The sequence below is a fragment of the Elephantulus edwardii genome, unplaced genomic scaffold, assembly GCF_000299155.1.
Source record: "Elephantulus edwardii isolate Elephantulus edwardi_28Jun2011 unplaced genomic scaffold, EleEdw1.0 scaffold00061, whole genome shotgun sequence".
Classification (NCBI taxonomy): Eukaryota; Metazoa; Chordata; class Mammalia; order Macroscelidea; family Macroscelididae; genus Elephantulus; species Elephantulus edwardii.
The window spans coordinates 11661818-11677770 of record NW_006399811.1 but is presented as its reverse complement, the minus strand read 5'-3'; positions in this window follow the sequence as shown (position 1 = coordinate 11677770).

Here is a 15953-nt window from a genome sequence, read left to right as displayed (position 1 = left end):
AGGGACAGCGCAGGAGGGGAAGACCCTCTATGAGATGGATTGATTCGGTGACTGGGGTAATCGGGATGGGTGTGTCAGAGGCGGTACGGTTGGCGCAGGATAGAGCAGGGTTTAGAGCTGTTGTGCATAGGGTCGCTATGAGTCGGAAACGACTCGACGGCACATAACAACAACAACAACACTCTTGCACATATCCAGATTATTATGGAGGAGCTAGGTGGTTAGAACCTTTTAGCTGGCAGCCTAGTGCTTAACTGTTTGCACCAGCTGTTGTTGTGTGCTGTCGAGTCAGAATCAACCCATAACTGAGCCTCCAGTGATTTTTCAGAGGCAATAAATTGCACAGAGATTGCTATTCTTCTCCCACGGAGCAACTGGTGGATTTGACCTGCGTGCTTTGGAATTGCAGCACAACTTCTTATGATTAGGCCACCACTAGAGAGCTGACTATATGACCTCTCTAGGGAAATATCTGGGCCAATGGCGAGCCTCTGGGATGGGAGCCACACCATCCAGGTACTGAGCAGACATCTGTTGCACAGCTTTCATCTAGTGGTCATGTCCAGATGTGAGGCTTGTCTCAGAACAAGCCACTTTCTCAGGGTCACAGGACATGAAGATGGAGCCACTCCACATTTCCTCTACACTATTAGCAAAATCAGTCAATGTGTATTCTAGACACCATGCCTGGAAAAGTAGAGCGTCAGCAAAAGAGTAGAAGAGATGGAGTAACAGAGTAACTGCACCATGGTGGAGACTGTGAGAATAGGACAGGATGGGGCAAGGTCTGTGTGCTGCTCACAGGGTTGTTATGATTTGTAGTTGACTCCATGGGACCCGACAACAAGAGCATGGCTGAAGCTCATTTGAATTAGGTTTCCTATTATAAAATATAGGGAACTCTGGTGGCATAGCTTATAGGGAGTTTTGCTGCTAACCCAAAGACCATGCCTCGCTTGCTGGCAGTTCAAATCCACCAACATCTCCACAGGCTAAAAATAGGCCGTTTACAGCCTCAGAAATCCAATGGACAGTCACCTATGAATTGGTTCCCACTCAACAGCAATGAATAAGTGAGTGGGTGATAACACAAGAGAAGTTCAGTGAATCTTACCTATAAGTTGAAGGAACACAGGCGAGACCCAGGTAATCAGGTGCAGATGGAAATATAAGCAGCACATGCCAGTCCCTCCAAAGCAGATATGGTTGCTGAAAACTTTTAGAAACCTTCCATCATCCCACTCACATCTTTATGCCCTCAACTGCTTGTTTATACTTTCCCTTCTGGTCAATTATTGTGTATTTGATTACATAATTACTAAGGATGATATAATAAATATTCTGTTTATTTAGGTAAAGAATTTAATAAGGACAAAATTTGCATTTCTGGGGATAATATGACCAGAAAATTTGTTACTAAATTTGTTAATAAATATATACAGGATATGCTGTTGGCAACTCCAGGTGTGCAACTCAGGCTACTTTCCTGAAGCTGTGTGATAATACCAAACACCATGTTTAAATCTAGAGCAACAATTACAAAGCTGAAAATGCATGTGTCCAACAAGCTCAAAATAAAATGTGTAGTGAACACTATTTCTTTTTTTTTAACAGTTTCTTAAAGATCACTTTGTCCTCACCTGTTTGTGCAGTGTATATACAATCCAAGCGAGATCAAACTAACTCCAGAGGTGGGTTCCAAATAGACTAACTCAGTCAAGGTGACCCTATCCCTCATGCTAGTGATTAGTTATGAGAAAGGCATGTGACCCACTTCACAGGCCAATAAAGTGTGAGGGAAAGCTTACAAAGGCTTCTAAATAAATTATCTCAGTGTTTAAGGAAAAGCTGGGAACAGCAGGGACACTTTTCTACCTCTAGACATTGTCTTGTACGAATCATGGAAACCTCTACCACCTCACTGACCACCTGAGGAGGAAGCTGCTGCACAAAGGAGAGCAGGGACAAGAAAGGCACAGGATATGGAGAAGGAACCACTGGGTTAAGTCGAGCTAGATGCTGCCCCACCTGTAGATTACTTGCAATATCAACCAATACTTCTCCCTATGGCTCAAGCCCATTGGAGTGAGGTTTTCTGCAGCTTGTATTCCAAAACATAATTACTGAAACCCCAACAAAGACTTATTGCTGAGGCATGGATTCTAACTCATGGTGATCTTCTGTCAGAGTTTTGAGGGCGTAAATTGTAAAAGGCATTTGGGCCCAACTAAGTCTCCAGTTTGGTGGCTTATGTGTGAAGTGGTTAGATTCTGGAAGATGGTTTGTCTTGTCTCGGTGAGGGTCAGCTGTGGACTGTTTTGTTGGGTTTTTTTTTCCTTTTTCATTCACAGTCAGGTGTGGGCTGATTGGATTTGCTCCATTTAGCTAACAATGGGCTGTGTGTTGGAAGCCTCTAGTTTTAGAGTTGCCCAGGACCTGGTGGGTGGGCCTTGTATTAAAAAGGCAGCTGGGCCCAACTAAGTCTCCAGTTTGGAGGCTCATGTCTTGGTGAAGGTTAGCTGTTGACTGGTTGGTTGGGTTTTTTCATTCACTATAGGGTGTGAGCGGATTGGATTTACAGGATTTAGCTAACATTGAGCTATGGGCTGGAAACCTCTTGGTTTAGAGTTAACCAGAACCTGCTGAGTGGGCCTTATATTTAAAAGACTTGCAGCCCTCCGGCCTGGTGTGTTGTGTTTGTGAGGAACATTCTTCTGAGCATTACTGCACTGGTCTACCAATTTGTTCTACTGAAGTAACCTGGGGTTTGTTGTGATGCTTAATTAACACTGTGCCACTGGTGTGCCAAATGCCATAATGGTTATCCTTTGTGGAGAGTGTTTGGTGGAGCTCCCGGATTGATTCAGGTTTAGAAGCAGGAGTGTCAGCCACTTCCTAAACCACATGCCTCTGGAAACTCTATGAACAGAGAGAAACAGCAATAGTTCTAGTAGAGGTTCAGCTCTTTTAACTCAATAGCACTTATCAACAACAACACCAACAACAACAAATTTTAAAGGAACATACTGCTTCATCTTTCTCCTCCGGAATAGATGCTTGTTGTTCTTACATGTTATCAAGTCAGAACTGACTCGTAGCTGACCTTCAAACAGGTTTTCAGAAGCTATAAATTGCCTGGAAGGAGACTGCCCATCTTTTCCTATGGAAAAGCTTGGTGGATTAAAACTTCCTGCAGAAGTTTACAGTCAAGGACCTAAACAAATTATTGAGGGGTAATGATGTCAATTTGAGGACAAAGGTGCACCTGATTCAGTCCAAGGTTTTTTAGTCACCTGCTATGCATCTGAGAGCTGCGCAGTGAATAAGGATGACAGAAGAATTGATGTCTTTGAACTGGTGGAGAAGAGTGCTGAAGACCCCATAGATGCCAAAAGAACAAACAGGTATGACTTAGAGAAGGTGCAGTTAGAAGAGTGGAGACTAAGATGATAAAGCTTCACCTCACATACTTAGGGCATGTTGCTAGGAGAGGCTATTCCTTAGAGAGGGCCATCATGCTTAGAAAGGGAGGGGGCAAAAGAGAAAAAGACCCTCAAGCAGGTAGATTGACACAGTGACTGCAGCAACAGGCTTGAATGTGTCAGAGATTGTGAAGATGGCACGAGATAGGATAACGATCAGATCAGTTGTTCATATGGTCGCTACGAGTCATGCTTGCTTTAATAATGGCACTTAACAACAACAACAACCACCTTTTGGATGACAGCACAACTCCTTATCTTCAATGCCACCTAAACTTTTTTGAGGATCAGCTGGTAAATTGAAATTGCCAACTTTGTGGTTAACAGTCTAACACTAACTTACTATGCCACTCAGAGCAAGCCCACGGCCTTTGAGATACTGCCAGCAACCTTCTGTTGACCCTGCACTGGGTTTCTGAGGCTGTAAATATTTATGGGAGGAAAGTGTTCATCTATACTCAAGCAGTTGATAGACTCAAACCACCAACCTTAAGATTAGCAGCCTGATACTGCATTGCCATGGTTCCAAGGCACTCATAGACTTACCCATACAATGAAAATATTTCATTTCATTGTTTTAGTCACAGTAAGAGTAAAGTCTCTCACATTCCTTTGCATACTTTTTGGTTATAGTTCACCTTTTATACATAGGCATTGGGACATTTCTCATTTAAAAAATTCTTAATCCTAAGAATTCTGATACAATGTGAAAATAACTGGAACTTCATAAAGTTAAGTTCAATTGAGCAAAGGAGCAAATTACGATGAGGAAGGGAACAGTGCAACAGGATTGTATGGAAAAGGTCTGGTGGTGATTGCCCACAGTAGGAAAAAAGTTAAGGATCATAGTAGCCAATGACACCATCATATTCAGCAACATCATTCTAAATAAGATAATGGCTAATAGCATTGATTTTTAAGACTTAAATGTGACAAATCTTTTAAAATGTCATTTAATTCTTGCTAAAACGGTTATTATAATAATAACAGCTATTATAATTAAAATCTATTTTGTACGTGACTAAATTAAGACTTAAAGAAGTTCAACTATTTCCCCAAGGTCAGGGTCACAAAATGGGAGAGCAAGGACTCTAGACTTACTGACTCCTATCTGCTTGCTGTCCTCCAGTGCAGTGTACTGAGTTTCTAATCATGGTAATAATGATAAAAATCACTTCACTTAGAGTGCTTACTCACAGTCATAAAATATTTTTATTAACCACTCTATAAGGTGAATACTTCTACTATTTTCATTTAATGAATAAGAAAATAGAACATGGACAGTTAATTAAGATCACACAGCTAATAAATATTCTATCTGTAATTCTGTATTTGATTCTTCACCTCCTATCTCCCTTGGGAATGAGAAGAATAACACAGATTGTACTTTGAAAGTTGGATGGGATGGAAAATAGTCCTAGCCTTGGGATACAAGATCACCTGGCATGTATCAATGACTGTGTGTACAGATATGTGTAAAGGGGTCATAAGTTCATGTTTGTACCAACTTATTCTACTTGAGTGGGTCCGTATTCTACGAACTAACTCCTGGGCTCAACTCAATGCAAATCAGTGTCGAAGAGAAGGGGTCCGACTGGCACAGTAGTCAAGTACTTGGCTGCCAACCTCAAAGTAGGCAGCTCACACCTTCCAGTTGCTCCTTAGGAGAAAAGTGTGGCTGTCTACCCTTACACAAATGATCATATACAAGACAATGTGAATGAAGAAATGCGGAAACCACAACATACAGGAATGAAAAAAAAAGTATATGAATTTTGATTGTAAACCAATATTAATTTTTAGAAAACAAAGAAAAACAAACAAAAAAATTATTATCTCTTACTGATGTAGAGTTGAAACTTGACTCATAATTGACCTTCCATTGAGTTTCTGAAGCTGTAAATCCCACAGGAGCAGACTGACTATCTTTCTCCATCCAAGCTCTCGGGAGACTTGAACTCCCAGAGAGGCTCAGCCCTTGGGTTAGTAGTGCAATTCCCTACTGGCGGTGCCACCAGAACATGCTCTATGAACATGACAGCCTTGGAAATTCTACTCAGTGCTGCAGAATCAATACAAGTCAATTGCAGCAGCGTCACAGAGCAAGCGCTAGAGTGCCTAGCAAGGGTTAAGGGGAGGGTACCCCAACAAGAATCCGTGATAGCTCTGTTTGGTCTCTGAGACAAACAAAGAGAAAGTAAACAAGATGCTTCCCACATCCGGTCCTGGTTCCTGGTCTCTCTCTTGCCACCTAAACCCTTTACTCCCAGCTACCAGGGCTCAGAGACCACTCCCTGTCTGTCACTAGTTCCTGAGTGCCTTGACCATAATTGCCTACAAAAAGTCGCCTATGATAAGCAACCCTAATTTTCAGTGCAAAAATCAAGACAACTTATCTGAAAGGGGGGGAGATCTGATTTAAAATTTATATGTAAGAAGTGTCATTATCAAGTTACAAAAAAATTATCAATGCACATTGAGTTTTGTTAACAGATTGTCTTTGTTAAAAATTATAATTATATGAAATTGGGAGAACATCAAGAAAGCTGGACTATCTGGTTATTACACACATACTCCAAGAAGGCCCATCCTATGAGGATGGCACAGGATAGGACAGACTTCAGGTCTGCTCTGAGTCATACTCAACTGGATGGCATCTAACAACAGTAACCACCATTCTTCTAGCTTTTTGTCCCAACAAAAACCCAAGTTGTCTCAGGGGAAAGCTTTCAGAGGTGAAATGAAAGTAATTTCAAAAATTAAAATATTTCCAAGGGCCTTGGCTAGGCAGGCAGGGATTTTAAAAGGTGAGCAAGAAGGAACTACCTCAAGCTGAGTATAAAAAAGACTTCCTGCTAGAAAATAGTGCCATTTCCAATGACCCTCCAAAGGATAAAATACTTAGGAATCAATCTAACAAGGGACATAAAGAACTTATACAAACAGAACTACAAAACACGACTGCAAAATGAGGGTTGCAGAGTGGAGTATACTTGGGCTGTGGTTGGGGGTGGGGGTGTGGGGGGGGCGGATTGTGTACCAATGAAGGAGTTTTTCTTTTGCTTTTCAAGGAGAGGAGCGAATTGGGGGTGAGATGGGCGGGGAGAAAAGTGCAACAATGAATGAATGGAATTCCAAAATCTCTGTAGATGAATAATTGAAATGAATAATTTGAAGCAATTGAAATGAATAATTTAAAAAACTAACCTAAAAGTGATCTGATAATGATGATGATGTACTGTTCAGTTGACTATGATTCATCTACCCTATGAACAATAGATCTGCACAACAGATGTACAAGCTGGGTTTACAAGAGGCCATGGAACTAGGGACATTATTGCCAATGTTAGATGGATCTTGGCTGAAAGCAAAGAGTACCAGAGGACTGTTGATCTTGTTTCATAGACTAAACAAAGGCATTTGACTGTGTGGATCACAACAAATTGTAGCTAACCTTGAGAAGAATGGGCATCCCAAATACTTGATTGTGTTCATGTGAAGCATATCCTTGGACCATGAAGCAGTCAACAGAACAGAGTAAAGAAACACTCATAGTTCAAAATCAGGAAAGATGGATGCCAAGGATACATCCAACATCCATACCTTATCAATCTATATGTGGGACAGATTATTCAGGAGACTGGACTTTATGAGGAGGAATGTGGCATCAGGATTGGAGGAAGATTGACTCATCAACAACCTGCGTTATGTAGATGATACAAACTTTCTTGCTGAAACTGAGGAGGATCTGAGGCATTTACTGCAGAAAGTCAAGGACTGTAGTCTTCAATATGGATTGAAGCTCAACATTAAAAAAAAACCAAAGATTCTCACCACTGGGCCAATCATGATAGATTGAGATTGTTAACAATGTCAGTTTGCTTGGGTCCATAATCAACACTCAGCAGTCAAGAAATCAAAAGACAAATAGCACTGGGAAAATCTGTTGTCAGGGACCTCTCCAGAGTGCTGAAGAGCAACTATGCCAGTTTGGAGACTAAGGTACACTTGATCCAAGCCATGGTCTTCACCGTTAACATGCAATGCATCAGAGAGTTGGACAATGAATAAAGATGATTGAAGAAGAATTAATGTCTTTGAGTTGTGGTGCTGGAAAAGAGTAGTAAACATACCATGGGCCTCCAAGGAACAAACAAATCCATCCTAGAGAGAGTGAAACCAGGATGCTCCTTGGAGGCAAGGATTTTGAAGCTCCATCTCACATACTTTGGACTTGTTGCCAGGAGAGATCAGTACTAGGAGAGAAGGACATCATGCTTGGAAGGGTGAAGGGATAGCATGGAAGAGGAAGATCCTGGATTAAATGGATTGATATAGTGACTAGGGTAATGGAGGTAGGTGTGTTGAAGACAGTAAGACTGGTTCAGGATAGGACATATTGTATATAGGGTTGCTATGAGTCTCAGATGACTCAATAGCTCATAACAACAACTGGTAATGCAGTCGATAGGAAGTTGCATGGCTACCCAAAGGCAACACTTCTCAGTTCAAATCCATCAGTGGCTTCTTGGAAGAAAAATGGGCAACTCCTTACATGTGATTCCTAGCCTCTGAAAACCCACTGGAGAGTCAGTTATGAATTTGTTCTGACTCTGCAGTTATGAGGGTGTTTTGAGTTAAAATAGAGTAAAATGGCAGCTCTGTAGCCAGAAGTCATCTCTTCCAATATTAAGTTCCACTTTCTAAGCCAAACACTGTAGTAGAGCCTAGTCTAGGTAATTCCTAGGTAATTTTTCTTTCAGTGAACTGAGTCATTCTCCATGCATAACAAGGACCTATTACACACCAAGCATTATGCTTAGTAAAAGAGAAAATAAAATTACCTAAACCCAAGGCCATTGAGTTAATTCTGACTCACAGTTTCTAACCTGTAAATCTCCACCATGGTTTTAACTTGTAAATCTGGGGAATGTATCAATGTTTAGTGGATTCCAATTGCCAACCTTTTTATTAGCAGCCTTACACATAATTCTAAAACCAGTAAACAGATTCTGACACAAGACCAAGAAAAATGCTCAGATGGAAAAAGAATGCGATGCTGGAGGCTCCACAGAAGGCCTTTGTGAGTCAGAGAGGCTGCCGGGAGCACAGGACATAGTGGATATTGAAGATGGGAGGACTGGGAATGACTTAACAGGAAGGATAGGAGCTGAGGAGAGTAGCAATTAAAACAAGGTGATCACGGTAGGCCTCATGAGACTGACATTTGATCACACTTGAAGGAGGTGAGATAGTGACTGATTTAGATATCCTGTAGGTCCCAGAAACCAATGCGAAGGCCTCATGAGTGTAGCAGCATATTCTAAGAACCATTGTGGCTAGAATGATAGTATCAGGAAATGAGGCCATGGAAGTAACACAGGAGGCAGACCTTGGAGAGCCTCTGCCTTCTCCACTGAGTCAAATGGGAGGCCACGGAAGGAGCTTCCTATTTCATGGGGAGTTGTGCTGCTTACCCAAAGGCTGCACCTCTCTGCCGACTCAAATCCACCAGCAGTTCTGCCGGCGAAAGATAAACAATCTCCTCATATCATTTACAACCTCAGAAACCTGCTGGAGGGTCAGTTCTGAGTCAGTTCTGACTTGACTGCAGGTTTTGAGTTTAAGTTTGTGTTTTGAAGAGAGAAAGATATTCTGCTACTTATTTGGTGTTGGGAACAGAGAACAGGAGAACATGAGAAGAGGCTGGGAGGCCAAATGGAAATGACCCAGTAAGCACAGCCATGTCTTCTCTGGAATCTTCGGCAGAGACAGCCTTCCAAAGAAGTGCCCTGTTCCAGCTGAGATATGCATGCCACAAGGTAGAATGGAGGGGGGACAGGTCTAGGTAAAGAAGGAGAGGGATCTGGTGAGGTAGTCACTCCCCGCTCCCAGAGTCCCTGTATTCCTGAACTGAGCAGGAGAACCTTTGAGTTCTTCCTATCTTCAACACACACTGCTACTCCCAAAGTGGTACATGGAGACATAATCAACTGAAGCTACTTCAAGTTCAGGCCAGGGCCCAGGAATTAGGAGACCAGACACACAGCAAGGCATGCAGACACTTCAGCAGCTGCTGCAGTGAGGAGAGTCAACACCCACAAGCAGAGTGAATCACCTGTCCCCGCTCCCAGCGGTGACCAGTGAGGACAGTGGTGTTTATAAGCCAGGTACAATAGAACCCCCTACACAATGATGTTGTTGTTGTTGTAATCAACTTGTTAACTGCCCTCAAATTGAGAACAACCCACAGCGATCCTATGCACAAATGGATCAGAATGCTATCCTACCTTGCACCATCTTTCTCATCCTTGACACATTTGAGTCCACTGTGGGGGTCGTCCTGTCTTTTGCTGACTCTCCACCTTTTTAACCACAAAGTCCTTTTCCAAGGAATAGCGTCTCCTAACAACATGTGCAAAATACAAGTTTCACCAACTTTGTCTCCAAAAAAGATTCTGATTGTACTTTCTCCAATACTTTATCTGTTTGTTCTTTTGGCAGTCCATAGGATCTCCATCACTCTTCTACAACTCAAATGTATTGATTTTTACCCCCTCTATCATGCTTATTCACTGCCCAGCTCTCAGATGTATAGCAAGTAATTAGATTATGGCCTGAATTAGGTGCATCTTGGTCTTTAGACTAACATCATTGCTCTTCAGGACTTTGGAAAGACCCCTAACAGCAGACTTTCCCAATGTTATACATCTCCTGATCGCCTAAACTGCTGGTACCACGGATCCAAACAGGATTGAATTGTTGACATTTTAAGTCATATCTTCATCTATCACAATGTTACCTACTGGTCCAGTGGTGAGGATTTTTGTTCAATGTCAGGCTATGTAAATTCCAAGAAAGAAGAAAAAAGAGGCAGATCAGTGAGTCAACTACATATTTCATCAAGAGAGTGGTAAATTATGAATTAACTAGAAATTTCTGACTAGAACTAAGGAAAAATATGAACTTGAAAAGATCAAGTTATTTTCCACATAAGTGTCTGGAGACTTCAAATGAAATTACAGAAATCATGAAATTGACAGTTTTATAACTCAAGTTCTGTGGCTGAACAAATTCTGCTTCACAATGTGTATTTAAAACAAAAGCAGGGAAAAAAGTAGCATTGTAGGTAGACAAGATTCTATACTATTTATATGGATCGCTTGTACTATACTTCTTCTGATCAGTTATGGTTGATATTCAACAAGGAAGGTTTTTAAGTGCTCATGGGCATGACTTAAGATCTCATCTATAATTTTTTTGTTTGTTTTAAAGTAGGCTCCTATGGCAGCCTCTTTAGGGATGGTGAAGAGATTGAGTTTGTTAACAGTTTCCATTTGCTTGGCTCCATAGTCAACACTCTTGGTACCAGCAGCCAGGAAATGAGATGAAATGCATTGGAAAAGTCAGCTGTCAGAGATCTCTTCAGAGTACTGAAGAGCAGCGATTTCAGGCTGGAGATTAAGGTGTGCCTGATCCAGGCCATAATCTTCGCAATTGCATGCTATGTGTCAGAGAGCAGGACAGTGACTAGGGATGAGAGAAAGAGAATTGATGCCTTTGAGCTGTGGTGCTGGAGAAGAGTGTTGAATAAACCATGGACTGCTAGGAGAACAAACAGGTTCATCCTGGAGAAGGTGAAACCAGGCTGCTCCTTGGAGGGAAGGATTCTGAAGCTTCGTCTGACATACTTTGGGCATATTGTATGGCAGGACTAGTCCTTGGAAAGGGACGTCGTCCTTGGGAGGCTGGAGGGACAATGCAGGAGAGGAAGACCCTCTATGAGGTGGATCGATTCAGTGACTGGGGTTACAGGGGTAGGTGTGTCAGAGACAGTGAGGTTGACACAGGCTAGTACAGGGTTTAGGGTTGTTGTACATAGGGTCACTATGAGTCACAAGTGGCTCGATGGCACATAACAACCACCACCACCTACGGCATTGCTTTAGCTCCATTCTAGGCAATTACATCTAAGAAAATATGATTTAATATGGTGATTCCAATTGGTCCATCAGGATGGATGGTGAAGAGATTGCGATTGTCCACAGCTTTAGTTTGCTTGGCTCCACGGTCAACACTCTTGGCACCAGTAGCCAAGAAATTAAAAGGTGCATTGCCGTGGGAAAGTCTGCTGTTAGGGACCTCTCCAAAGTACTGAAGAGCAATGGTGTCTCTCTGGAGACTAAGGTGCATCTGATACAGGCCATGGTCTTCGCAATCACTTGTTATGCATCAGAGAGTTGGACAGTGACTAAGGAGGATAGAAGGAGAATTGATGCCTTTGAGCTGTGGTGCTGGAGAAGAGTATTGAGAGTACCATGGACTGCTAGAAAAATAGATTCATCCTTGAAAGGGTTAAACCGGGTGGCTCCTTGGAGGCAAGAATTCTGAGGCTCTGTCCAACATACTTTGGACATGTAAGGAGGGACAGGTCCTTGGAGAGGGACATCATGCTTGCTAGGGTGGAGGGACAGCACAGGAGGGGAAGACCCTCTATGAGGTGGATTGATTCAGTGACTGGGGTAATCGGGATGGGAGTGTCAGAGACAGTGCGATTGGCACAGGACAGAGCAGAGTTTAGAGCTGTTGTGCATAGGGTCACTATGAGTCGCAAGCGACTCGACGGCACATAACAACAACATGGTGATTCCATTTTCATAGTTCTATTAACATTTTTAGTAGCCCTGGTGGCATAGGCTCTGGTACTCCAGTGGGTAAGGAGTTGTGCTGCTAACCCAAAGGTGGTGCCTCTTGGTAGTTTGAATCCAACCGCAGCTCCACAGGAGAAAAATGGGCAATCTCCCCCTATGCAATCTAGAGCCTCTGAAAACTCACTGAGATCAGCTATGAGATGGTTCTGACTTGTTGGCAATGAGTTTGGATTTGTTTCTTTTTTATGAACATTTTTCGAGGAGCGCTGATGGCCTAGTGGGGAGGGAGTTGGGCTGTCACACTCCCGTGTTATTTATAGGCTCTGAAAACGCAACGGAAGGTCAGCTGTGAGTCAGTTCCAATTTAACAACAGAGTTGAGTTATTGACATTGTTAAGTGTATTTCCCAGAAACTTGAAAATCAACAGGCGTCCTGGCATGTGTGTCACACTTTGGAAAACACTGCCTGGCAGGCACGTTGCTGTCAATGTTATTAGGGAGTCCCCGAGTCTATTCTGAATTCATAGAGCCTCACTTACACTGGAATGACAGGTGCCCAATCCCGTGCTGCCTCCATAAATAGCTGCAGATCAAACCATTGTGGATCATAGACTTCTCTGTGGTTGATTTTCAGAGGTAGCTCCTCAGACCTTTCTTCCAGTCCCTCTTGGTCTAGAAGCTCGGCTGAAACCTGTTCAGTATCACAGTAACATGCAAGTCTCCACTCATAAGCAGCTGGTGATGGTGCATGAGGCACCTTGGCTGGAAATCAAACCTGGGCCTTCCACATGACTTACATGTGGAATCTATGCTGGTTTACTTACTTTTACTGTGTTTCACGTTATCATGTTCTGCAGACACTGCTTTTTGTTTTAAATAAATTTAAAATTGTGACAGCCCTGAATCAAGCAAATCTACCAGTACCATTTTTCCAATAACATATTCCCAGTTTGAGTCTCCATGTACCATTTTGTTGATTTTCCCAACGTGTTGAACTTTTTTATAATGCTATTGCACACTTTCTCCAGGTTCATAGGGTTTCCAGAGGCAAACTATTGTGGAAGTGGATGCCACTCCTGCTTCCAAGCTTGTTTTAATTGGGGAGCTCCAACAAACACTGTCTGTCATGGGTAACCATTAACGCATTTGACACATTGATGTCACAGTGTTCAGCTTCATGGCAACCACGAGTTACCTTTGTACAGCAAGTGTACAGAACAGCACTATAAGATCTAAAAGAATGTTTGACCAGAAACAATTAAAACCAGGCCTGAGAGCCAGGGGTTAAAGTCACCCACCTTTGGCTTGGTAGCATCCCTTTCTGTCCACTAGGCCAAATGAGCTCTCTTCTTGTTGTGTGCCATTGAGTAATAGATGACTCACAGCGACCCTATGAATGAAAGACCTGAACACGACTCAGCAGCACTTAACAACAACAACAACATTGCACACTTACTCTGGTGGCATACCCAGAGGCTTTAAATCTTAACAGGAGATGCATTGCAGTGGGTAAGTCTGCAGTCAGGGAGCTCTCCAAATTATTGAGAGGCAATGATGTCAGTTTGAGGACTAAGGTGTATCTGATTCAGACTATGATCTTCTTGATCATTTGCTATGCATCTGAAAGCTTGACAATAAAATAGGATGACAGAAGAAGAATTGATGCCTTTGAGCTGTGGTGCTGGAGAAGAGTGCTGCACATCCCATGGAAAGTCAAAAGAACAAACAGATTATTCTTGGGGAGGGTGCAGCCAGAGTGATCTTTGAAGGCAAGGATGATGAAGCTTTGTCTCACATACTCTGGGCATGTGCTAGGAGAGGTTATTCCTTATAATGCTTGAAAAGGCATAGGATCTGCATAGGAGAAGAAGACCCTAAACAAAGTGGATTGAGACAGTGACTGATGCTGTTGGCTCTAGCGTGTCAGGAAGTGTGAGGCTGTCCAAGGATCGAACAGGGTTACAGGGTCACTCTAGGTCATACTTGACTGCACCTAACAAAAACAAATCTTAACAGAAGGGGACTGCTCATCTTTGGGTGCAATGGGTGGCTCTGAACCGCCAGAGACTCTCAACCTTGTGGTTATCAGTTCAACACACCGCAGACTATGTCCCTAGAGCTCCTTTAAGAGACTACAGTGTAGTGTAAACTTTCATATGCACTGGTAGAAAAAAAAAATCATATGGCTAATTTTATTGCAATATTGCTTTACTGAGATAGTCTGGAATGGGGTCCCCTATATCTCCAAAGAGTGCCTTTATAATGTTAATGCCACCTAAAGTAGTGATGCCAAACATGAAGTGGACAAGAGTAATTGTTACCAAATCTCACATACTTTGGACATGTGAGCAGAAGGGTACCAGGCCTTGGAGAAGGCCATCATGCTGAGCAAAGTAGCTGTTGTGGTTGTTCAGTGCCGTTGAGTTGACTACAACTCATACTAACCCTATAAACAACAGATATGAACCTTGCCCTATCCAATGTCATCCTCATCATCTCTAATACACTTGAGCCCATTATTACAGTCACTGTGTTAATCTGTCTAGTTTGAGGGTCTTCCTCTCCTTCATGTTTCCAAGTATGATGTCCTTTGTCAAGGGCCTGTCCCTCCTAACAGTATGTTCAAAACACTGAGAGGAAGCTTCACCATCTTTGCCTTCAATGAGCACTCCGGCTGCACTGTCTCCAAAACATGGGTGTTTGTTCTTTTGGAAGTCCACATTACGTTAGTTGGACTGGCACAGATGAGCTGCAACAATGACCTCAAACAGGAGGTATTTCCCTGGTCTGTCCCTCTGCCTGTTTCTCTCTCTGCAGACCAAGGAATCCCACCCTGGACACCCCTTAATAAAGCTTCTTTAGCTTAAAACAAAACAAAAGCAATGGACTCAAACATAGCAGTGACTGTGAGCCCGACACAGGCTTAGCTGAGAAACATTTATTCTTTTGTACATGAGACCGCCAAGTCAGAACCAACTCAATGACATCTATTAAGAACAACAACCTATCTTTCTAATCATTGCTTGAGTCACTTCCCCAATATTCTCTGCACAGTCACTCAGTCAAGGTTTGAACACCCTCATTGACCAGTGGCTCACTATTCCTCAAAGCAAATATTTCAACTTTAGATAGCTCTGTTAGGATGTTCTTTCAAAATCAATGTGTATCAACACAGAAGTCAATGGACTGTGAAGAAAAAGTAATTCATTTACCTCTGGACACTGCTGAAACCTTAAAAAAAAACCCAAAAAGACAGTAATCAATAAAAACAATGAAGAGATGCCAAAAATCAATGTGTTTCCTGTCAGACAGCTCTTTCCAGCAACTGTGCGGTGTTTTTTTCAATTGACTCAGAAGACCAGGGAAGTTTTTTATTTGTCTTTTTTCTTCTTTACCTCTTTTCCTTTTTTTGAGGGGGAAAAAAAACCCACCAAAAAAACCTTCTCCTTAGAATGTTCTTCCCAGTGAAAAGCTAATTGTAACTTTCCCGCAAGCCGGTGCTTTAACTCAGGTTATTTTTGGAAAGAAGTCAACTCCCACATCGTCAAAGGAAGGGCAGAAAGGTCACAATACTATGTATGAAGATTCTTCAAGGGCTTGAAGGGCTGGGGGTTGTGGGGAACTCCCTTTAACATCAACTTTCTATTGGAATTTGGCAATTCTCGCTAATATTCATGAATTTATGGTATAGACCGAACTTTGGAAGTGGCCTTTTTTTTAAGAGATTTATTTTTTTATTATTATTGTTATTATTAATTATTATTATTATTCATTTCAATGAACGTTTACAGAGATTTTGGATTTCCATTCATTCACTGTT